Source organism: Podarcis vaucheri, assembly GCF_965113315.1.
Source record: "Podarcis vaucheri genome assembly, chromosome: 13".
Classification (NCBI taxonomy): Eukaryota; Metazoa; Chordata; class Lepidosauria; order Squamata; family Lacertidae; genus Podarcis; species Podarcis vaucheri.
Genome location: NC_138751.1, coordinates 56,568,690 through 56,592,103, shown reverse-complemented (window position 1 = coordinate 56,592,103; position 23,414 = coordinate 56,568,690). Strand labels below are relative to the sequence as shown.

Sequence of the window (23,414 nt, the reverse complement as noted above, 5' to 3'; positions counted from 1 at the left end):
CCAAAGGCTCATTTTCCTGCTGGGCCAAAAGTCCCTCCATCTCTGGCTCCCAGGATTCAACAAAGTCCTCTTCTTTTCGTTGTTCTGGCTTGGCACACTCCTGATTTAATTCCTGAATGGGCTCCTTATGATTTTCCACTGCCTGATCAAGAGTACTGGCAGCTTTTGTCATAAAGTCCATCTTCTGACTTAATTGGTCCAATAGGGCACTTATGTTACAGAGAGCACCCAGCAGTGCTTCTGAAGATATTGTGTTACAGGGTCACAGAACTCTTCCCACGATCAAAATCAGTAAACAATTGCAGTTCCCAGGTTACAGTTTCATAGCTCCCCTCTAGGGGGAGAAGCTTCTGATTGTTCTTTACCTCGAGTGCCCAAGGAACAAAGTATCTTCCTCAAAATATTCTGTCCATTTTATTTCTTTTTTTGAAAGCGAAGAGAAACAATGGAGTCACAATGTTTCCCTCCTTTTAACTATCTGTCAAAATATTTATTTCTGGTCAATGAGCTTCAAACGTCAAGTCTGACCCCCCGCTCCAGGGTCAGGACGATGGAAAATTACTTTACTTTCACTTTATTTCCCGAAGGAGGGTTCCACTGTTTTAAATGGTGAAAGATGATCTTTTAAAAGAGGTTTTTTTAAGGCTCTAGTTTGCATTGTCTTTGCTTTGTTATAATACAAGGGAACGGAAAGGCGACTTCCTGTTTAGCTCTTTCCGTTTCAGTACCAAATTGGGGTAAATTTTAAAGTCCAGGTTCCTTTAACTTCGCCAATACTTGTTTAAAATCCAGATATTTAACGTTCCAGTACTCACGGTTCGTTATTTCAGTGCCAAATTGTCTCAGGAAAAAGGCAGCGCTCTCCGGTGACAGCTATGCGGCTTCGCTCCGCAGAAAAAGCAGTCGACTCACAGCACAGCGCCACTTCCCCCTCTTCACTTTGGAGCCCGTTTCAGGGTTCCTTAGTGGGTTGGGGGGCGCTAAAGGTGCCCGCCGAGTCCCACGGTCACAGGCTTCATCCGCCTGTGATTTCCAGAATGGTCCCTGCTACGCCGCAGAGGTAAAGACCCGTTTCATGCAGAGCTTGTCCCTCCTGTTCAGAGGGAGTCCGCCATCACTGGAGGCGCCACCCCGGAAGTCTCCAATTTTATATTCATTTTTATGCTATGTATGTTTCCAACGTTTTTATTTGTCCTTAGTTTTATTTGTTTCTCATGAGACTGTACGTATGCTTTGGTTCTTAAAACATTAATATAAAATTGTCCTTTATAGTTTTATGATTTTAAATTATCTGCTGCTCTGAAAGCATTCAGAATTAGGAGTCACATGGAAGTAATTGTAATAAACAAGTAAATACATTTTTCAGTTTAAGAATTATAGATACTACATGCTTGTTGCCCATGCTTCTTTAGCTCAGTCCATGGTGGTGTGGCCTCCTGCCCCCCTTTCCTCTGCCCCCATCTCACTGCCGCCACTCACGCCCCCCTCCTGCCCCTTTGCCACCACCTCCTCCTCCATCTCGGCTGCTTCCCACGGCTGCAGGCACAGCCACCCTCCCGGAGGGGCTTTGGCGCAACCCTTGGGGCCCACAGTGCCTTCTGGGAAGGTGTCTGGCAATCGTAAAAAGGTCGCGCCAAAGCTTTACGATTGCCGGGCACCTTCCTGGAAGGCTCCTTTTTTTAATGCTTTGCGCGTCTGAACTTGCCTCTTTCTAACATTCATTTAGTGGTGTGTGTTTTTCTTTTTGTAAATCTACCAAAGAATAAAGTGCAGTCGGGATTAAGAGGTTTTCTGAGGATGGTGGAGGGTGCGCCTGCTGTGTCCTGTTGAACTCACCCACCTTCTGATAGGAAATTCTCTGTGGCGGGGGGGGGGAGAAAAATGGGGGGGTCCGAGGAGGGTCAGTTGGTGGGGAGTGAGAACTCGGGGAGGGGGACAGGAACACAGATGCCAAAGGGCAGAAGAGAGACAGATACACACAGACACAGAGACCCACCTGCTCATCACATGCTCCAATCTTGGGAGGGGGCGAGGGGGTCCATGGGCAGAAAGGAACCCACTCCCAAAAGGACATGCTGAGTCCCGTTGGTGTAGTGCAGGCACCCCCTTCCTCTGGTGGGTAAAAGTGGGAGGGGTCAATGAGGGTCAGTTGGGGGGGGTGAGAACTTCTGGGGGCAGCAGAAACACAGATGATGAAGGAGCAGCAGGACCTCCAACATTCCTCAGATGAAAAATGTCACTATTTTCATCTGCGGAATGCCAAGTCAAAGTGTTGGCTTTTCTAAAGCCCTACATGATTTAGAATACAGCGGTGCCCCGCAAGACGAATGCCTCGCAAGACGGAAAACCCGCTAGACGAAAGGGTTTTCCGGGTTTTTTGTGGTTTTTTTTTAAGTAATATTTATTGGAGTTTCAAGTAATACAGAGAACAAAAAGAAAAAAAAGAAACAAAAAAGAATTCATCTTTTACAGTCCCATTTTCAATAACTTTTTTCCGCGACTTCCCCTCACCTCCCCTTCTTGTATTCCAAGTCCAAATATTTATCCAACAAGTTCTTATCTCTAAATTCTTTTTTTATATATATAAAATTTTTATTTGGTTTTCTGCTTTTATAGAAACAAAACACACACAAAAAAAGACAAAAGACAAAGACATGTATAAAATCAGCAAATCCCGGTTTCATAACCTTGTTCCCTGACTTCCCCCCACCTCCCCTCGTGCATCCCAGTTTCAAGATTATATCAGCAAGTTGGTATTTCTCCTCTTAAGCATCTTATTTATCTTATTACTTCTTTTATAATAAAAATTGATTTTCCTAAGTTGGACTTAAGTTCTCTTCCATCGATTTTCATTTTATCTTAATTAAGAGTCATATTGACCAAACCTAAAAGTCTTAAGAGTTTTTAAGAATCTCCTCTTCCCTCCCTCCCATCCCCGGTTTATGTCCCTTCCAAATAAAAATCCAAATTCGAGATTCTCAGCCTGGGTTCCTCACGTCCGAGGCTTTCAAGTCTCTTTCAGTCCCTCTCCGCCTGTCCTGTTGGTAGTCCTTTATGTCAGTCGTCGGGTCTGGAAAAAGTTCTTTCACCATCAAAGTATATCCTCTTCCCACAAGGAGATTCAAAAGTAACTGCTGAAAAATTTCCACAAAGCCTGTATCTTCAAAATCAAAGTCCAAACAGAGGCCCCAACCATATTTCTTTATTTTAAATTCCTGTATTCCATTTTGTCCCGGAACCTCCTCCTTCTTCTTCTGTGTCTTTCGCAGACTTGTGGTGGGTATGTTCCCAGCGTCTCCTTGCTTGTGTTCCACAGATGTCAGCTTTTGGTTGTTGCTTCCCAAGATTACTTCTTCTTTTTCTTGTTGTTTAGTCTCTTCCACCTCTGTAGATATTGTTTCCCATTCAGCTGTGGATTCTTTCTCATTCAGGTCCTCAATACAAAGAGCAGAGTTGCCTGTTCCCAAGGTCATAGTCACAAGTTGTTTATTCATGGCCAAGCTCTGCTCTTGTAAGATTCCCACCAATTGAAACATCCTTTCGATTTCCACTAGTAACTTTCCTTCCACAGCCATTGTATCCATTGTAGTTTCACAAAATTCCCCCTAGGGGGAATCTGGTTACTTACTAGCTTTTTCACCAACAATCCTTTAACTAATTATTATTACTTTGTTTCCAACAGCTTTGACTCAATTGTAACTCGTCTTAGTCCAGAGGGATCTTAAATAGCAATTTTTCCACTTTAAACCGCCCGTTTGGCAGCTTTGACAGCTGTCAAACTCCGCAGCTCTTACACAGGCAGAAAGGCAGGACGTTCCCGAGCCCGGGAGGGGGGGTTGTTTAAAACAAAAAGAAGGTTTCCAAAACTCCACTCTCCAGCCCAAAATTTTCTTTAGCTAAATCTTGAAAGTTAGTGTCCTTTTTAACTCACCCCACCAAGGGTAGGCTCTCCAGCTTAGCTCTTGTGTCGTTGCTTAGATCGTCTGCAAGGGGGGGGGGTGCGGACTTCCTTTTAGCACACCCCCCGGTCGTCTCAAATTCACAGGATAATATTCTTAAAGTCCAATTCCGTCTTACTCACGGGTGATTCTTTCGATCCAAATTTCAAGGAAGGAAGTCAGCGCTCTCTGGTCATGGCTCGCGGCTTCGCTCCACCGAGGTAGCGATCGACTCTCAGTGCCACGCCACCCCCGTATCCCCTCCGCAGCCTTTAAAAAGGCTCTTCGCGAATCAGGGGGGGCGCTTAAGGCACCCGCCGAGTCTTCAGTCTGCAGGCTTCCGCGCCTGCGGTTTTTAAGGGTCCCCGCGTCGCCGGTGCGGCAAAGACCCGTCCTCGGTAGGGCCGATTCCCTCCGCAGCTCGGAGGGAATCCGCCATTTCCAGATCGCGTCAACCCGGAAGTCTTTATCTCTAAATTCTTAACCTTCATTTGTTGTTATGTTTATTTATATTAATTTTTTAACCTTAATTCATTTTTATATTTAACTCAATTTATATATCAACTTTTAACTTATATACCTCAATCATTTATAGAAAACTTTTTCTAAGGTCGACCCTATTTCCCTTCCACGAATTCCCCATTCTTATACTAATAACAACACAAAAAGGGTTTTCCGTTTTGGAGGTGCTTCGCAAAACGAATTGCCTATGGGCTTGCTTCGCAAGACGAAAATGTCCTGCGAGTTCCTGTGGGGTTTTTTCCCTCCCCCCCTTTTCCCAAGCCACTAAGCCACTTATCAGCTGATCCGCTAAGCCGCTTAACAGCTGATCCGCTAAGCCGCTTATCAGCTGATCCGCTAAGCCCGCTAAGCCGCTAATAGCGCTAATCCGCTAATGGGCTTGCTTCGCAATATGAAAAAACCGCAAGACGAAGAGACTTGCGGAACGGATTCTTTTCATCTTGCGAGGCACCACTGTACTTACAGGACTTTCCAGTGTTCACCCTCTGAGGCCTTGCCCCTTATTTTGCCACCATCTGAAACTTGGCTGCTGGCTATGAAGGACAAAGTCTTCTTGGGAATAGCACCCAGAACAAAATTTTCCCCTCTCTGTTTTTTCTATGATAGTTTTTAGATTTGTAGAAAAGACACTTTTATTTTGCCAGGAACTTGGTGGGTTGCAATTTTATTTGGTTTTATTAATGCTTTTTTATTCTTCTATTGATGCTTGATATTATATTGTTATAGATTTTGAGCGCCAGAATTTGTGGGTGCAAGGCACCCATACTTATTAGATTAAGTAAATTTTAGGATTTAACCAATACTTGGAGTATTAAGAGAAGAAGCCAGACATTGGATTTAGCAGTGCAAAAGCAAAGGCTAGACTTGTGTTTTTTTCCTGACTAGGGAATTGCCTGGAGATAAGGCATTAAGAAACAAAGACAGAAAACAGATCTTTAATCTAAAGGGGTCTACAGAGCGTTTTCCTGTTTGCCAAGATAATCTCCCCTTCACAGTCCTTTTCCCATGCACTGAATTCCACTCCAGAATGAAGGCCCAGATTTGCAGTGCCAAACGCTGTAGATTCCATCCTTCTGAAAACTGCTGCTGATGAGAATTTGATACAGCATGCATGCATATTGTGGCCCATCTCAGATGAGAATCTGTGATAGCTGGAACAATAACTCCCCGTCATGTAGTCACATTGTTGAGAGGCTGGTGCACTATCAGATCAGTGTAATCTTTTCCTCTTAGGAGGAGAGTAGCTAAGCTAGACGGCAGGACAGCATCTTCCAGGGCACCGCAGTGGATTGTGTAACTGGCATAAATAACCAGAGGAAAGCTTTCAGTTTTGACATCAAAGCTGCCCCAAATGTCCTGCTCATAGGTTCTTTGTCCACATTTCTCACCTCACCAAGGTCTTTTAGTGAGTCTTTTACTGCAAATCTTTGATCTAGGTAGATTGCATCAAAACCATTTTGCAGTTTCTTACAGCAATGTGTGTTTCTCTAGTAACAAGTTTATCTGTATCACATGACTTTAGTTATCTGACCCTTCAGCAAAACCATGTACCGTAATTTCCTTCCAGATGTGCAAAATATGTCAAACCCATATTCAGGTTTGAGTGACATTCACACATCTTAAATGTGATTAATTTGAAAACCACTGATTATCAAATAGGAGCTTCAATATTTTGACTGCCCTAGTTGAAATGGTCCCCATTGTTGTGGTCCAAACCTGATGGTTACCCAGATGCCTCCTGTCTCCTTGGCTTCTTTAGCTTTCTTCTAGGGAGGATCTGACAAGCGCATGGAGGAAGCAGACCTGAGTGTACGCTAGACGTTGATATGAGACAGATTTGCCTTCAATGCCTATCGGGGGCAAGATCTTTGGGCATGTGCCATTTCTGCACTCTGTACCTGATGTTTTTGCCAACTCCAGAACAAATTTACTTTTTAATGCTATTTTGGCAATTGCAACAATAAATAACTCTTTTTAAAATTCAGTGGTTCTCTCTAATCCTTCCCAGTAATAAACCAGACCAGTGCAGAGTGCAGCCCCTCCACGATGTGCTGCGAACCTGTGCCAATGATCTAGAAATACCAGGCTTGCATAAGACCACAAGTCACACAGATGTTAAGTGCAACATGTGTGATCAGGGACATGTTTTATTAGTCATTCTGGATAGCTCAGTTGGTTAGAGCCTGGGGTTGAGAATGCCAAGGTTGCAGGTTCGATGCCCGTGTGGGACAACTGCAATGCGGGGGGCTGGACTAGATGATCCTCAGGATCCCTTCCAACTCGGTGATTCTATTATCTATGCGCAAGCCTGGTAACATAAGCCAAGCAGCTTTTTTTTTTCTACCACAGGCAGTTTCATTTCAAGATGAAATTTCAGAAATAGTAATTTATTAGTTGTAACTTGATACCCATCTAATGGAAAATTAAATAACGTCTTTAATGTGGCTAGAGATATTTTTTCTCCCTCTTTCACCAAAATATTAGAATTTGGGTCATCCAATGAAGCTGATTAGCAGTAGAGTCACACAGCAATTAACAAATCTATAACAGATACATATACGGTGGTAAATCATTTTTAATGATAGTGCAGCAAATAACATACCTTATAAATAAGATAAGATAAAAATATGGAACTCTGCTCAGCAAGACATGGCAATGGCTTGTCACTTAGCTCTTATTCATGAAGGATCTGCCAAGCGGATCTCTTGGCAGTCAGTGAACCTCCTCTGTGCCAGATGCTGGGATCAAAGCAAGGGAAGGCTGCCTTTTCCAAGCCTTGCCTATTATCTGCGGGCACCCAAGTGGCCTTTCTTAGAAGCAGGGTGCGGGACTGCATATATCCCAGACTTCATGGCTATTTCTTGCCAAATTCCAATGACTAAATGAATCAAACTCTTGAAACAGCTTTATAACATGCGAGTGAAGTTCCTGAATAAATCTGTTTTCTGAACCGTTTTGCTGAAGATGAAAGCTGTTTCTGTCATGTAACAGCTTTCAAATACGAAAATAATAATAATACATAATAGGTATTAAACATGCATAATGTTACTACAGCCAGTGGACATTAATTTTTCGCATGAGTATTAACATTTGTCTGACTCAAAATGATTTGTCTGACTTCTAAATATGATTTTGAGAGCAGAGGATGAAAGGCAAGGATACTTATCCAATTACTTTCCCCTTACCATGGCATCTAAAAGTTTCTTGGCTATGAAGCATAGTTCATACTTCCTCAATATGGCATTAGTGATTTGTTAATTATGTTATGAACTTCACTGCATTCCACCCCCACCCCCCAATTTAATCTTTCAGCTGTTTATCCTGTACCTAATAAAATAACAGATAATTAGAGGCTAATGCCAAATTTCCCTGAAGAGGGGAGCTTCTGTCCCTGACGCTTTGTAAACAGGGAAATTTAAATTACTTTTTCTGTCCAAATATGCACCCAGCAGTTCAAGATTTCTGCTGGTAACACAATAAATAGCAATGTTGTCATTAAGTTACATTCCAAGCAAGCATAGGGATGGAGTTCCAACTTGTCCTGCCAAATCCTGAAGGATGCCATGGACTGTAAATTTAAAATGCAAGACTGCCCCTGGTTCACATGGTGTTGTTAAATATAATTAAACAAAAATTAGTACATAAATAAAATGTCAGTGCCAGGAAAGGGGGTGGAGAGAGAAATTTGCTCATAGAAAATGTTTTACCAAAAACTTTACTTTCATTTTAGTGGAGGAAAATATGGAATATTATTTGTTACTGTACTGCAAAGTCAACATAGGAAGACTCCCAAGTGCAATCAAATGCATATTTTCTCATTATGAACCCTTTTGGCAGTGACTCCATATCTATGAAACTCCCTCCCGGGGGAAGGGGAAGGTTTATGCAGACAGCTCCTTTGAGCAGGCAGTGAAAACTCATTTCCTTCCGATGGCTTCTTTCTTCTTTCTTCTTGTAAAAGAAGATGATGTGGTCCTAAAAGTTTTAAACTGACTGTGCTGTTTTTAAGGCGTGGCTGGTTTTAATGGTAGTATGCTGGTTTTATTCTATTTTATTATTTGGATATCTTTGTATCGTTGTTTTTGCAGTTGGTTGCTTCTTGGTTTTGTTGCTTTTAGACAGCACAACGCCTTGGGCTTGCCCTGGTCGCTTCTGATGAGATGGAGAGTGGCATTCACATGGCACTTTATTCCATTTTCACAATTTCCCCCTAATGTTCCATGTTACATTTGAGCTGTCACACGATGTAAAAACCACTTCTGGAACTATAGTGGTATATAGTGGAAGTTTGGAACTCATTTCCACGTTATCTGCCTCCAGGGGGGGAAAAATCAAATTGCACATAATATGAAAATGGGCACTAAACTAGTGCTGTGTTCCTCTTTATATGGCCCTGGAGGGAATTTTACAGTTTATGTCTGAACCCATGTTCATGTCTCCCATTCAGGTGTATTCATATACACTCTGTCAGAGAGATTTGGTTTCTTTTGCTGGATTTATAACGTGCATCCATTGATCACTATGTGTTTTATACTTAATCTTATGCCCACAAAAAGTTTTCATGCAAAAGTTAAAAATAGCTTCATTTATTATATGAAATGAAAGTGACAGAATATATAAATGCTGTTTCAGACAGCAAAATTACAATTTAAGCAGGCAGGAAATCCTACAAATCCTACACCTTGATATGAAGAGTGAAAGATTCCTTAATTTTTAAAGCCTATAGAAATGAAAATTTTGCCAGCAGGACTCGCACTAATAGTAAGTTCAGTAATGGAGAGCAAGGAAGGAAGAGTAGACCAGTGTTGTGAGCACTGAATGAATGTCCTCGCTGGAGCTAGGAGAGCCACTAGCTACAAATTTGAGGGCACCTTTATACCCTTTCCTTCATGGAGAAGGGAGGGGGCTTTGAGATTAACAATTCCTGTAGTTTTTTTGTCTTTCCCCCAGAGTTCCTGCTAATTTATCACCTCACCATCTTGCAAATTAAGTTTGAGGCACTGTTATTCTAGTGGCCTTTGATTGGTTATCTTTTGTCTGCTCTCTGCCTTCAAATTATACTAACATTATATTGATGGTCTCTATTCCGGGGATGAATGGACTGTACTTGGCAACTAAATCTGCATGTGCTGACCTTTGTGCAAGGTGTGAAGAACTCAGAATATGCCTGAATGCCTTTTAGCAAAGGAGTCTGGGATCAGACAAGTACCAGGCTCACCAAAGTTCACGGATGGGGTATCTCTTGTCATATTAGGTTATGTCCGTTTTCTTACGTATGCCATGATCTACAGTAATAAATCATAGAATAACTTCATATTGACACACAAACCTATTCACAGGGAGATCTGTATATCACCAGGCTTCAGATAAAATGTGGCATAAGAACATGTGAGTCCCTTTCACTCTGCATCTTGGCCAAAGTTGACATATGTTTAGAAGTTACCATCTAGTTTTGTCCAAAATGTGGTGGTTCTACTCAGTTGAAACATCTGTATGAATTTTGAGAGAAGGTGAAATAATCTGATTTCAAATTTCTTTGTGTGGGGGGAGAGATGCAGTTCTCAATGAGGCCATCTGTTCTTGTTCAAAGTGCAATCTGAAACAAATTTGGACCTTACTGAGGGAATTTTGAGCAACGCTAAACTGGAAATGCTACCTCTCTCTGAAAAGCATTCCAGTCACTAGAAATCAACTTTAGAAAGAGAATGGCTTACTCTGTGAGTTCTTTGCATTCTCACCATTTTCACTTACTTTCCATAACAGTAGCTGTGTTGGTCTGTTGTACTAAGAAAAAAATTCTCTTTATATCCTCATTGAATCCAGGGCTGCTTACTTCTGAGCAGACCTGCATAGGACTGGGAGTTTTAATCTGAGGTATCTATGGTGATATACCAGAAAGATATGGATGTCTCGTACACCCCAGGTAGTGTGGTTGCTGACCTTGAGCCAGACATCCTGGAGAGTGAAGTCAAATGGGCCTTAGAAAGCACTGCAAATAACAAGGCCAGTGGAAGTGATGGTATTCCAGCCGAACTGTTTAAAATTTTAAAAGATGATGCTGTTAAGGTGCTACACTCAATATGCCAGCAAGTTTGGAAAACTCAGCAGTGGCCAGAGGATTGGAGAAGATCAGTCTACATCCCAATCCCAAAGAAAGGCAGTGCCAAAGAATGCTCCAACTACCGCACAATTTCACTCATTTCACATGCTAGCAAGGTTATGCTTAAAATTCTACAAGGAAGGCTCAAGCAGTATGTGGACCGAGAACTCCCAGAAGTGCAAGCTGGATTTAGAAGAGGCAGAGGAACCAGAGACCAAATTGCAAACATGCGCTGGATTATGGAGAAAGCTAGAGAGTTCCAGAAAGACATCTACTTCTGCTTCATTGACTATGCAAAGGCCTTTGACTGTGTTGACCACAGCAAACTATGGCAAGTTCTTAAAGAAATGGGAGTGCCTGATCACCTCATCTGTCTCCTGCGAAATCTCTATGTGGGACAAGAAGCTACAGTTAGAACTGGATATGGAACAACTGATTGGTTCCAAATTGGGAAAGGAGTACGGCAAGGCTGTATATTGTCCCCCTGCTTATTTAACTTATATGCAGAATTCATCATGCGAAAGGCTGGGCTGGATGAATCCCAAGCCGGAATTAAGATTGCCGGAAGAAATATCAACAACCTCAGATATGCAGATGACACAACCTTGATGGCAGAAAGTGAAGAGGAATTAAAGAACCTTTTAATGAGGGTGAAAGAGGAGAGCGCAAAATATGGTCTGAAGCTCAACATCAAGAAAACGAAGATCATGGCCACTGGGCCCATCACCTCCTGGCAAATAGATGGGGAAGAAATGGAGGCAGTGAGAGATTTTACTTTCTTGGGCTCCATGATCAGTGCAGATGGTGACAGCAGTCACGAAATTAAAAGACGCCTGCTCCTTGGGAGAAAGGCGATGGCAAACCTAGACAACATCTTAAAAAGCAGAGACATCACCTTGCCAACAAAGGTCCGTATAGTAAAAGCCATGGTTTTCCCAGTAGTGATGTATGGAAGTGAGAGCTGGACCATAAAGAAGGCTGATCGCCGAAGAATTGATACTTTTGAATTATGGTGCTGGAGGAGACTCTTGAGAGTCCCATGGACTGCAAGAAGATCAAACCTCTCCATTCTGAAGGAAATCAGCCCTGAGCGCTCACTGGAAGGACAGATCGTGAAGCTGAGGCTCCAATACTTTGGCCACATGAGAAGAGAAGACTCCCTGGAAAAGACCCTGATGTTGGGAAAGATGGGGGGCACAAGGAGAAGGGGACGACAGAGAATGAGATGGTTGGATGGTGTTCTTGAAGCTACTAGCATGAGTTTGATCAAACTGCGGGAGGCAGTGGAGGACAGAAGTGCCTGGCGTGCTCTGGTCCATGGGGTCACGAAGAGTCGGACACGACTAAACGACTAAACAACAACAATCTATGGTGAAAAATGAAGTATTTATCCTAGATTACTTTCCTCTGGCTCCATAATCTGTTGGTATGGGGTCCTTGACAGATTACCCCTGAGAGAATGAGACCCTTGACAGAAAGAGGCTTATGAACCACAGTCAAGGCATTTCTGGAGGAAGAAGACGAATTTACCCTGGCACGTCAATATGAGAATTTATTGTAGAAAATATTCAGTGGTCAAGCAATGGTTTTATTAGGGCTACCATATGTCCGGAATGGGCAAATGGGCCTTAGAAAGCACTGCTAATAATAAGGCCAGTGGAAGTGATGACATTCCAGCTGAACTATTTAAAATTTTAAAAGATGATGCTGTTAAGGTGCTACACTCAATATGCCAGCAAGTTTGGAAAACTCAGCAGTGGCCAGAGGATTGGAGAAGATCGGTCTACATCCCAATCCCAAAGAAGGGCAGTGCCAAAGAATGCTCCAACTACCGCACAATTGCACTCATTTCACACACTAGCAAGGTTATGCTTAAAATTCTACAAGGAAGGCTCAAGCAGTATGTGGACCGAGAACTCCCAGAAGTGCAAGCTGGGTTTAGAAGAGGCAGAGGAACCAGAGACCAAATTGCAAACATGCGCTGGATTATGGAGAAAGCTAGAGAGTTCCAGAAAGACATCTACTTCTGCTTCATTGACTATGCAAAAGCCTTTGACTGTGTTGACCACAGCAAACTATGGCAAGTTCTTAAAGAAATGGGAGTGCCTGATCACCTCATCTGTCTCTTGAGAAATCTCTATGTGGGACAAGAAGCTACAGTTAGAACTGGATATGGAACAACTGATTGGTTCAAAATTGGGAAAAGAGTACGACAAGGCTGTATATTGTCCCCCTGCTTATTTAACTTATATGCAGAATTCATCATGCGAAAGGCTGGGCTGGATGAATCCCAAGCCGGAATTAAGATTGCCGGAAGAAATATCAACAACCTCAGATATGCAGACGACACAACCTTGATGGCAGAAAGTGAGGAGGAATTAAGGAACCTTTTAATGAGGGTGAAAGGGGAGAGCACAAAATATGGTCTGAAGCTCAACATCAAAAAAACGAAGATCATGGCCACTGGGCCCATCACCTCCTGGCAAATAGAAGGGGGAGAAATGGAGGCAGTGAGAGATTTTACTTTCTTGGGCTCCAAGATCACTGCAGATGGTGACAGCAGTGACGAAATTAAAAGATGCCTGTTTCTTGGGAGAAAAGCGATGATAAACCTAGACAGCATCTTAAAAAGCAGAGATATCACCTTGCCAACAAAGGTCCGTATAGTAAAAGCTATGGTTTTCCCAGTAGTGATGTATGGAAGTGAGAGCTGGACCATAAAGAAGGCTGATCGCCGAAGAATGGATGCTTTTGAATTATGGTGCTGGAGGAGACCCTTGAGAGTCCCATGGACTGCAAGAAGATCAAACGCATCCATTCTTAAGGAAATTAGCCCTGAGTGCTCACTGGAAGTACAGATCCTGAAGCTGAGACTCCAATCCTTTGGCCACCTCATGAGAAGAGAAGACTCCCTGGAAAAGACCCCGATGTTGGGAAAGACTGATGGCACAAGGAGAAGGGGACGACAGAGGACGAGATGGTTGGACAGTGTTCTCAAAGCTACTAGCATGAGTTTGACCAAACTGTGGGAGGCAGTGGAAGACAGGAGTGCCTGGCGTGCTCTGGTCCATGGGGTCACGAAGAGGCAGACATGACTAAATGACTAAACAACAACAACATGTCCGGAATGGGATTCACCTGTCAAAAATGGAATTTTCATAAAGCGGCTAAAAATGTCCAGGAAAACCTGCATGGTAGCCCATATTGGGATTGCTATTATTAAAAATAGGTAAAAACTTTGTATTGGGGGGGGGAATGGAAAAATGTTCAACAGTTTTTGGGTCTGGATTTTCTCTTTTAGAAATATGGCAAGTTAGTTTTATAAATAGAATAGACCCATCTGAGGATCTTCTGTGTCATATGAGGCTAAAAATTCAGCAACTTGTTGAAGAACACGCGCAACATAATATAGTAGTAACATACTGAGTATATGCTTTCTGCTTACCTGAGCACTATTTCTTTTAAACAGATTAATATTATTTTTAAAAGAAGCCATTGATGTGAAAGACCCTGTTCCACTGCTTGGTCTCAAGTATCCATGGAAACTCTGCGGAGCTCACTGGATAGTCTTGCTTTTAAGAATTATAGGAATAAATGGCATGCACACCTGAATGTGTCTCCAAGCGCTAGCCATTGCTTTTAATGTATGCAAATTCATATCCTACTGAAAGCAATGGGCAGCAGCATCAAAGCAGAGTCCTTTTGCTTTTGATGTGTCACAGATATAGAAGCACATTCTTAAAGGATTTGCGTATCCAGCCAAATGAAAGTAAATAAAGTAGAGAGGTACAAAAAAGGCGAGGTCAAGCTAATCATCCATAGGAGTGAAGCTGCAATACATCTGCTTTGGAAATTTAGCTTGCCTCATTGTACTAGCATTGTTTTTTCTTTAAAAAATAAATGAAATGTGTGTTCTATTATTCACAGCGGTATAGCCAGTGTCTGGGGGCAAGCAGGGGCCGACCAGGTAGGTAAATCAAGCGGAGAAGCCAGAAGGAAGGGAGCTGATCAATCAGGCAAGTGGGAAAGCAGAATTGTGCAGTCTGAGAACAGCGCAGTCTGCGCCCAGGGAATGAGTTGCTCAGAAGCAAGGCCAGAGTCAGAAGCTTTCTGAAATCTAACTAAAAGTCTGCAGGTCCTTTGCAGTCGTCCATCTCCTGCAGAGCTGGGAGCTGCAAGAGCACCTTCTGACCATGTGTCAATGAAGCTTGGCAGAGCACAAACCAGCGGCTCTGGCAAACTAATACAGTTGCACAGAGCATAAGGTACTTAAACACTTGCTGACAGACTAGCTCCTCTTTGACCCCTGACACCGTATAGCTGTTAGCAGGAAAGTCTGCTGCCTCTGATTGCTTAGCTTTATGGGTGACTTCAGGAAGGAAAATTACAGCGTTCCAGAGAGGTCAGGGTTATTCCAGAGAAGATTGCTCAAGCAACAATGAATCCGATCTAGGACTAGACATTTTTATTTCTCTGACTTCTATCTATATCCAATTGGCTTTGAGCCAAAATATCTCAATTAAACTCCACTTAGGTCTCAGGTGCTTGATACCTGATAGCTGTAGGTACTCTGGAACAGCCATAAATTCTCAGGGTAGAGTGGAAGGCTGGGGATCAGACCTTATTGTAAAATAGTACTAATCTAAATACAAATACATCAAAGTTACATTTAATACATGAACATTTAAAATCCTGGACCCTGAAATATTGGGGAGACCCAGTTTTCTGAGTGCATGTCTGGAAGTTGGGCAACAGTGGTAGTACAGGATTCCTAATGGTGTACTAGCCTCCTCGCTGCACCAAAGATTCCCTGCCTGAGCTGCTTCAGGTTGTGGCAGATGTTCTCCTGGAGACACAGAGGCTACATGTACATAGCTATTTAAAATGCTCTGAAAATGCACTGAGAAAACCCGTTTTAAAGCTCACAATGGAAATTTTCATAGAGTTCTGATTTCAGCTCTACAGCACAATTGGGTGTCATAGTGTTATAACACATTTATAACCTTTTATTTTTACTAATGTAGCTGAGTCCCTAGTCTGGTAGTCCTAGTCTGGTGACACAAACTTACGAGGGGCCGCTTGGGACTTTATGGAAAGCATGGACTGTCCCTGAATAAATCTGACCCTACTAATAGTCAGGAACATGCTTTAGATCTGGTGTTCACCTCTGTGGATGTGGGTGATTTGACATTAAGTTCCAGTGGAACAGAAGAAGTGTCATGGTGAGATCACTTCCTCGTGCAACTAGACCTCCATGATCCTTCCCCTCTGCAGGGAGGTGGGATCAATTCTAATGGTCCACTCCACCACTTAATAGATCCTGATGGCTTCAGGACTCCGTCTCCCTCATGCTTTTTAACATCTACATGAAGCTGCTGGGAGAGATCACCAGGGGGTTTGGGCTGGGTGTTCACCAATATGTGGATGATACCCAGCTCAACCACTTGCTTAAATCAGAACCAGTGAAGGTGGTGAACGTCCTGTGTGAGTGGAGGCAGTTGGAAGATGAATGGCAGTTAATGGATTAAGGCTGAAACCTGACAAGATAGAAGTACTGTTTCTGGGGGACAGGGGGCAGGCAGGTATGGGGGACTCCCTGGTCCTGAATGGAGTAATTGTGACCCTAAAGGACCAGGTGCACAGCATGGGGGTCATTTTGGACTCACAGCTGTCCATGGAGGAGCAGGTCAATTCTGTGTCCAGGGCAGCTGTCTCCCAGCTACATCTGATATGCAAACTGAGACCCTACCTGCCCGCTATCTCGCCAGAGTGGTGTATGCTCTGGTTATCTCCCACTTGGACTACTGCAATGCGCTCTACGTGGAGCTACCTTTGAAGGTGACCCGGAAACTACAACTAATCTAGTCACCAGCTAGACTGGTGACTGGGAGCAGCCATCGGGACCTTATAATACCAGTCCTAAAGGATCTTCACTGGCTCTCAGTAAGTTTCTGAGCACAATTCAATGTGTTGGTGTTGACCTTTAAAACCCTAAAAAGCCTCGGCCCTGTATAAATGAAGTAGCGTCTCCATCTCCATTGTCTAGCTGGTTCCCTCACTGCAAGACATGAAGCTACAGGGAACCAGGCAAAGGACCTTCTTGGCAGTGGTGCCCACCCTGTGGAATGCTCTCCCATCAGATGTCGAACAGACAACTATTTGACTTTTAGAAGACATCTGAAGGCAGCCCTATTCAGGGAAGTTTTTAATGGTCAATGTTTCATTGTGTCAATAATAATAATAATAATAATAATAATAATAATAATAATAATAATAATAATAATTTTATTACTTATACTCTACCCATCTGGCCGGGCCTTCCCAGCCACTCTGGGCGGCTTGCAACCGAATATTAAAAACACGATAAAACATCAAACATTAAAAGCTTCCCTAAAGAGGGCTGCCTTCAGATGTCGTCTAAAAGTCAGGTAGTTGTTCTTCTCTTTGACATCTGATGGGAGGGTGTTCCACAGGGCGGGTGCCACTACTGAGAAGGCCCTCTGCCTGGTTCCCTGTAACCTCGCTTCTCGCAGGGAGGGAACTTCCAGAAGGCCCTTGGAGCTGGACCTCTGTGTCCGGGCTGGATGATGGGGATGGAGATGGAGATGGAGATGCTCCTTCAGGTCTACTGGGAGCCACCCAGAGTGGCTGGGGCAGCCCAGTCAGATGGGTGGCATATAAATAATAAATTATTATTATTAATTTTTAAATTATTAAATTACATATAAATACAGTTAAAAATGAAGTTTGGCACCATACTAATAGTATTGGATAATAGCTTGTCCCTGCAAGGGACTAAAACTCAACTCTCTCTATATTATATCACTCACAAAATTTATAAGAATAATAATTACTATTATTTATTTATACCCAGCCACTCGGTGCGGCTCCCAACAGAATATTTTTATTATTAATAATAATAAATAAAGTGATAAAACATCAAACATTAAAAACTTCCCTGAATTTATATATTCAAGACATGTTCATAGCTGACAGAACTCACCTTTTGTCCTTTACTGGCAGGATATATATTGTCTTTCTTGCAATATTCTTTCTGAAGGTTGTTTGAAAGCTAGGGCTCTGCAGATGTCAACGATCTGGGTCAGTTTTATCTTGGTGTCTTCAGACAAAATATTGCCTACTTTGAGATTCCTGTGTTGTCAACTTTATTGTTTGCTACCTAGGAAAGAGAATGGCTAAAATGAATCCAGGTTGTGAAATGACTGAGGATTATTTAACACAAAAGGGCTATATCCTAGTGATGCAAGTCAGAGTTTAGTTTAAGTTGATTACTTTAAAATGCCATGCTATTAACATGGCCTCAAGATGTGGGACACTTAATACAGGGTGGCAAAGAGGACTTGGTAGGCATTACTGAAACCTGGTGGGATGAGATCCATGAAAGAAATGTAGAACTAGAGGAATAGACCTGTTCAAAAGAATAGACCAAACAGGAAGGGAGAGGGAGCAGCATTATATGTAAAGGATATGTACACTTGTACAGAGATCCATGACCTTAGCATGAAAGGCAGATTGAGAGTATTTGGGGGGAAACTGTAGGAGAGAGAAACAACAGTGACCTTACATTTGGTGCCTGCTATAGACCTCCAAGTCAGACTGAAGACTTGGACAATGCCTTCTGGGAGCAGATTACCAAACATTCAAAAAGGAGAGATACAGTAATCATAGGCTTCAACTTCCCCAATATCTGTTGGAACTCAAACTCTGGGCCTCACCAACAGGGAGGGATGAATGAAGTGGAAGTACCATGTCCTCTTGGGTGTCATGACACACAGGCAAGGGGAAGCTGGGTATAGTCGGGCATGAACTCTAGACTTGAAGAAGGCTGATTTCAAAAAGTGTAAGGAGCTCCTGAGTGAGATTCCATGGTCAGAAATAGGCAAAGAGAAGGGAGTCCAAGAGTTTCTTAAATTGAGGAGCTCTGGATCTGGCTAATGCCTGGATGGCACCCGAAGATTCCTGGAAAAAGAAGTTGAGATATAAATATCATAAAAGTATACACTTTATTTTGACAAGCTGTTTACTGGAGGCACGTAGCAAAGGATAAGGCCCATGCATAGAATAAGAGAACTCTGGATTTGGAAGGGGCCCCATCTAGTCCAGCCCCTGCAATGCAGGAGACCAGTTCCTGCCTGAGAGCTGCTCCTGGTAACCAGAGGATGAAGTGCCAGAACAAGGAGCAATAGCCATTAAAAACAAAGACTAAAGGCTGGCTGCTGGATTTGATGGAAAGAAAGAATAGACTTGGGTGTCATCAATATACAAATGGACTGTCTCCTCCAGAGGTTGCACACAGGCATTTAAAAGCAGAGGGGGCAAGATATAGACTTACAGGACCATACAGGCAAATTGTTGTAGACTAAAGCAGCTGCTAGCCTCTGGCACCGACTCTTTGGCTCAGGGCCCCTGTTTCATAACTATCTCAGTCCAGAAACATTATATCACTCACTGCATCAAAAGCTACCAAGAGTTTCAAAAGAATGAGCAGTCTTGTTTTCCTTGATGAAGACAATTTTTAAAGTGTACTAAGCAGTCTCTTTCCCAAGGGACACAGATCAAGGTAATATACAATGAGCACAACTTCCCTAATTTAAGTGTAGAATCACCTGTAGTGACAACATTTATTTTCCTCAGATGATTCATCCATAAGCACCTAGACAGTTTTAGGTTATGCTCTTCTGAGCAATGTGCTCATGCTCCTCTTTTTTGCTGCTGCAAGGCAGGCTTGTTTTTGAGGCAGACAGAAAAGCAGACAGAAAACACCATTAAAACCCTGCCTTTAAGTCTAATGCCACTTGAACAAAATGCTGCAGTTCAGCTCTGCTCTTTCTTTTATCAGTAATTGGGGAGTGGGGGGGGGAGCACACATTAGGAAAAGGTCAACATCAAGGACACATAGAAATCATTGTTTAGAGTGCTAAGCAAGGACTCTGTAAAGTATAATATTCCCGTAAATGTAAGTATAATAATGTGAGATTTTAATGATTTGCTACTGCAAGCTTTCTTACACTGAGTTTTCACTGGAAAGAAAAGGCAAAATCTAAGGTAATGGTTTTGGGTTTATTGTCAAGTAAAACAATACATAAAAGCATCTTTGAAGAAGGAAGCAGAAAAAATAAGAAGGGAGACACTGGCAGGTTTATAGACCTTGTTTTTCCTGGCTCCCTCCTGGAGATGTGGGTGTCACAAATGGATGTGGCTGTATCACAGAATCTTGAACTAGTGTGGCGCAATGGTGAGAGTGTCAGGCTAAGACCACCAGGGACGTCCAGGTTCAAGTCCCCACTATGAAGCTTACTGGGTGATCTTAGACCCAGGGAGAGGGCAGATTGCCCAGCCTGCCTTGCAGAATTGCTGAGAGGATGAAGTGGGAGGGAGGAGAGAAAGAGAGGAGCCACAACTAAGTCCCAGAGCTGCATAAGGTTTTGGGGGTGTTCCTCTTGACAGCAGCCAGGAGAGCGGCTTCCCAGCACCAGAAAACTCAGGAGGGGTTCATATCGCTTCACATCCATCCAGTGAGTGGATGAAGAGCGTTTGGCGAGTTTGGCTGCTCTATGAAAAAATTACTCAACCCCATAGATTTTGTGGACAGTAGATTGCACAGGTAGCTGCAGAGACCCAGATGCCATTTATATCATACATTGCGAAGGGGTTAGTAAGACTGGTCCCTCAATACACCCAAAGTTACCTTGTTGCCTGATCATCAGTGCTCTTTGATCAACAAAATGGCTGTACTGGAACAAGTTGTCAAATGGTTTAATTCTTTTGTACATTACAAATTATTTGTAATATGAATGGCTTGTGTATCACCTACATGCCAATCAATCTCTCTTACTCGCCTAGGATTGCCAAATCAGGAGCATCGCAGAGCCTGAGATTTCAGGGCCCCAATCTGGGTCCCAGGGCAGCCCCTCATGGCATCATCAAGCACAACACACGAAGTCTCCACCTGCCACCTGGAAAGTGGACTGCCCTGGAAGCAGAAGGGGGCAGATACTGGAACTGGATTAGGAACTTCCCAGGCCAGCATTTTCTTTTCTTCGCCCCCCCCCACCTCACCCACTTCCTCCTGAAATGAGCCACCCAGTCTCCACTCCTAATGAAAGAAATATTTCCTCCAGTCCAGAGTCTCCAGTCACCACGCCTGTCTCTCAGCTCCCCAGTGTCAAAAGGCCATTGAGGAGAACTGGCGGAGGAAGGGGCAGGTGGGGGGAGTCCACCGCCCCCCCCCCGGCAGCGTGATCCTGGTCAGGTGCCATCGCGGCTGCCCCCCCGCCCGCACTGGGTGCCATGCCCCTACAGGTGGCACACCATGCCCCCGGGACGCGCGCCAGCCCCGCCCCCGCCTGCTCTCTGCCCTGCCCCCCCCCCCCGGTGCTGGAGCATGAAGCTCTGTCACTGCTGAGGAGTTGCTGTGGGCAGAGGGGGCAGAAGGGTTTGGCTCCTCCTGCTGCTGCTGCTCTTCACATGCTTCTCTCACTTTTGCAGCCCTACTTGTCACACACTCTTAACCCCCCTCCTCCTCTTGAGCCCAGCCCAACTCCTGGAGTGTCTATGTAATAATCTGCAGCCAGTTCCTGCTGGGCTGAAACTTGCAAGCTGCATGCACAGTTTTCTTAAGTGGTGGTGGTGCGTTTTAAAGTGCTCCCATCCACCTGGAGATTCAGGTCTTCCACCTGGGAGTGGCTACGCAAAACTGGAGACTCCAAGGTCAGCCCTGGGGCTCTTTCACCAGGTGTAAGTTACTTGGGCTCACAACCTGTTGAGCCCTATCCTGATTCCCCTTTTGTGTGTGATAGCCAGTGCTTTTTTCTGGGGGGACCTAGGGGTACACATACCCCTAAACATTTTGTGAATCTAAGTTTGGCCTCATTGAGGGGCAGTATTTCGATGAGTAGGAAAAGGAGAGTACCCTTAAACATTTTTTTAGGCAAAAAGCACTGGCGATAGCTGTGTCCAAGTAGGAATGGATCACCTCTGAATTCCTTTAAAACTGATATAAGGGATCGTGACAGCTTTTCTGTATGATGTCAAGAAGGATGGGCAAATCTATACATTTCAGTTTCTCTTTTTTCCGATCTTCAGTTCTGGAATGTCCAAAGAGGAATCTCACAATTCTACCCTGATGTGAACTCTATACAGTGGTACCTTGATTCTCAAACTTAATCCATTCTGGAAGTCCATTCCAAAACCAAAGTGTTCCAAAACCAAAGCACACTTTCCCATAGAAAGTAATGCAAAATGGATTAATCCGTTCCAGACTTTTATAATAATCCCCCAAACAGCAACTTAACATGAATTTTACTATCTAACAAGACCATTGATCTATAAAATGAAAGCAATAAACAATGTACTGCAGTCACACAATCAGTCAGTAGCTCAACTGGGTTCTACACAGTCACACACACAAAAAAGAGCCACAAAAATGCATAACACTCCAAACGGAAGTATAACACTCAAATTGTCAGTGTAACACTCCAAATGGCACTCAAAACAGAAGTGTGGCACTCAAATCAGAAGCATAACACTCAAAACGGAGCATGTTCAGCTTCCAAAAAAAGTTTGCAAACCTTCACACTTCCGGGTTTGCAGTGTTTGGGTTCCAAGGCATTTGAGAACCAAGGCAGTTGAGAACCAAGGCATCACTATACTTGGCTAAAACCCAAGCAACTTGCCACTTTCAACATGAGAAGGAAGCCCAGAGTGAGTGTATATGGGACTTATTAAGAGTGTTGTTGTTTTTAATTACATTTGAAGGGATGTGCAGAGTACATAAGCAGATGCACATCTATAGCATATTTAGTGAAGTATTAATAGAGGATAACAGGTTTAGAGCTTATGCACAGTTTTCCCCTGTGCTTTCCAGGCACAGGCCCACACTTTAAAGCTCCGTGTCAGAGCACTTTCTTTTCCACCCCAGAGATTTCCCCATGGAAAACCAATCTTTAAAGCTGAAGCACAACAAATGGCCCTTTGGGATTTTTGCAGATTGCAATCTTTAAAGTGCAGGCCGTGCCTGGAAAACATGGAGGAAAGGTAAGTGTGGATCAGCCCTTATCTAGGCATAGGGGAACATAGGCATTCTGGCATGAGTTAGGCCTAAGCTGACATGCTACTGTAAAAGGCAGAGAGCAATAAACATTTATTTTAGTTGAAGTTACAAATTACAGCTGTGGCCAAAAGAGGGCGTAGCATAGATAGCAACTCCCTGGGACCCAGGGTGCTTGAGCACCCACAAAATTCCCCATGAAGAGGCCAGGCACCCACAAATTTGGGTGCCAGGGCCATGCAGGCTGCATGGCACCCACAGCCCTGGGCACCCACGGTCGCAGGACCAAGCTGGCACTCCTAGGGCGTAGAGACGCTTTTGCTAAAACCACAGAAATCCCAGTTGTCTGATTCAGAACTGGGGAAAACATGCATGATAAAGAACTGTCATTGTCAGGAACTGGTCAGAATTATGAAAGGAGGAGACAGAATTCACCCAATCATTAATGTGGGGCGTTTCAAATTAATGGCTAATAATAGCGAGGGTGATATTGAGTCTGCAAAAAATGAAAACGCATGCCGATGGGGGCCACTCCTGAACCATCCAGGAAGATTCCCTAGCCACTCTTCAGCTATCAAAGCCACTGGGGGGGGGGAGCCTCCACATGCGGAAAGATGTCTTACTCTACCTTATTTAAACCTTGTAGGTTTTTAAAGCTCTTGCTGTATGAAAAGGGTGCAGAAGGTCTGTTTCTTTATCTCTTGCTAATTAATAAAAGCATTCAGTTAGCATTTACCGTATTTTTTGCACCATAACACTCACTTTTTTCCTCCTAAAAAGTAAG

At 43.5% G+C, this 23,414-nt stretch overlaps 1 long non-coding RNA gene across 1 annotated transcript; it reads left to right on the top strand.

The window, feature by feature from the left end:
- Nucleotides 1–1,291: 1,291 nt before the first annotated feature.
- Nucleotides 1,292–22,016, top strand: LOC309516393. The gene is made up of 2 exons (XR_014212874.1): nucleotides 1,292–1,349; nucleotides 20,425–22,016. It is a non-coding gene; the product is annotated as an uncharacterized lncRNA (long non-coding RNA).
- Nucleotides 22,017–23,414: the final 1,398 nt, after the last annotated feature.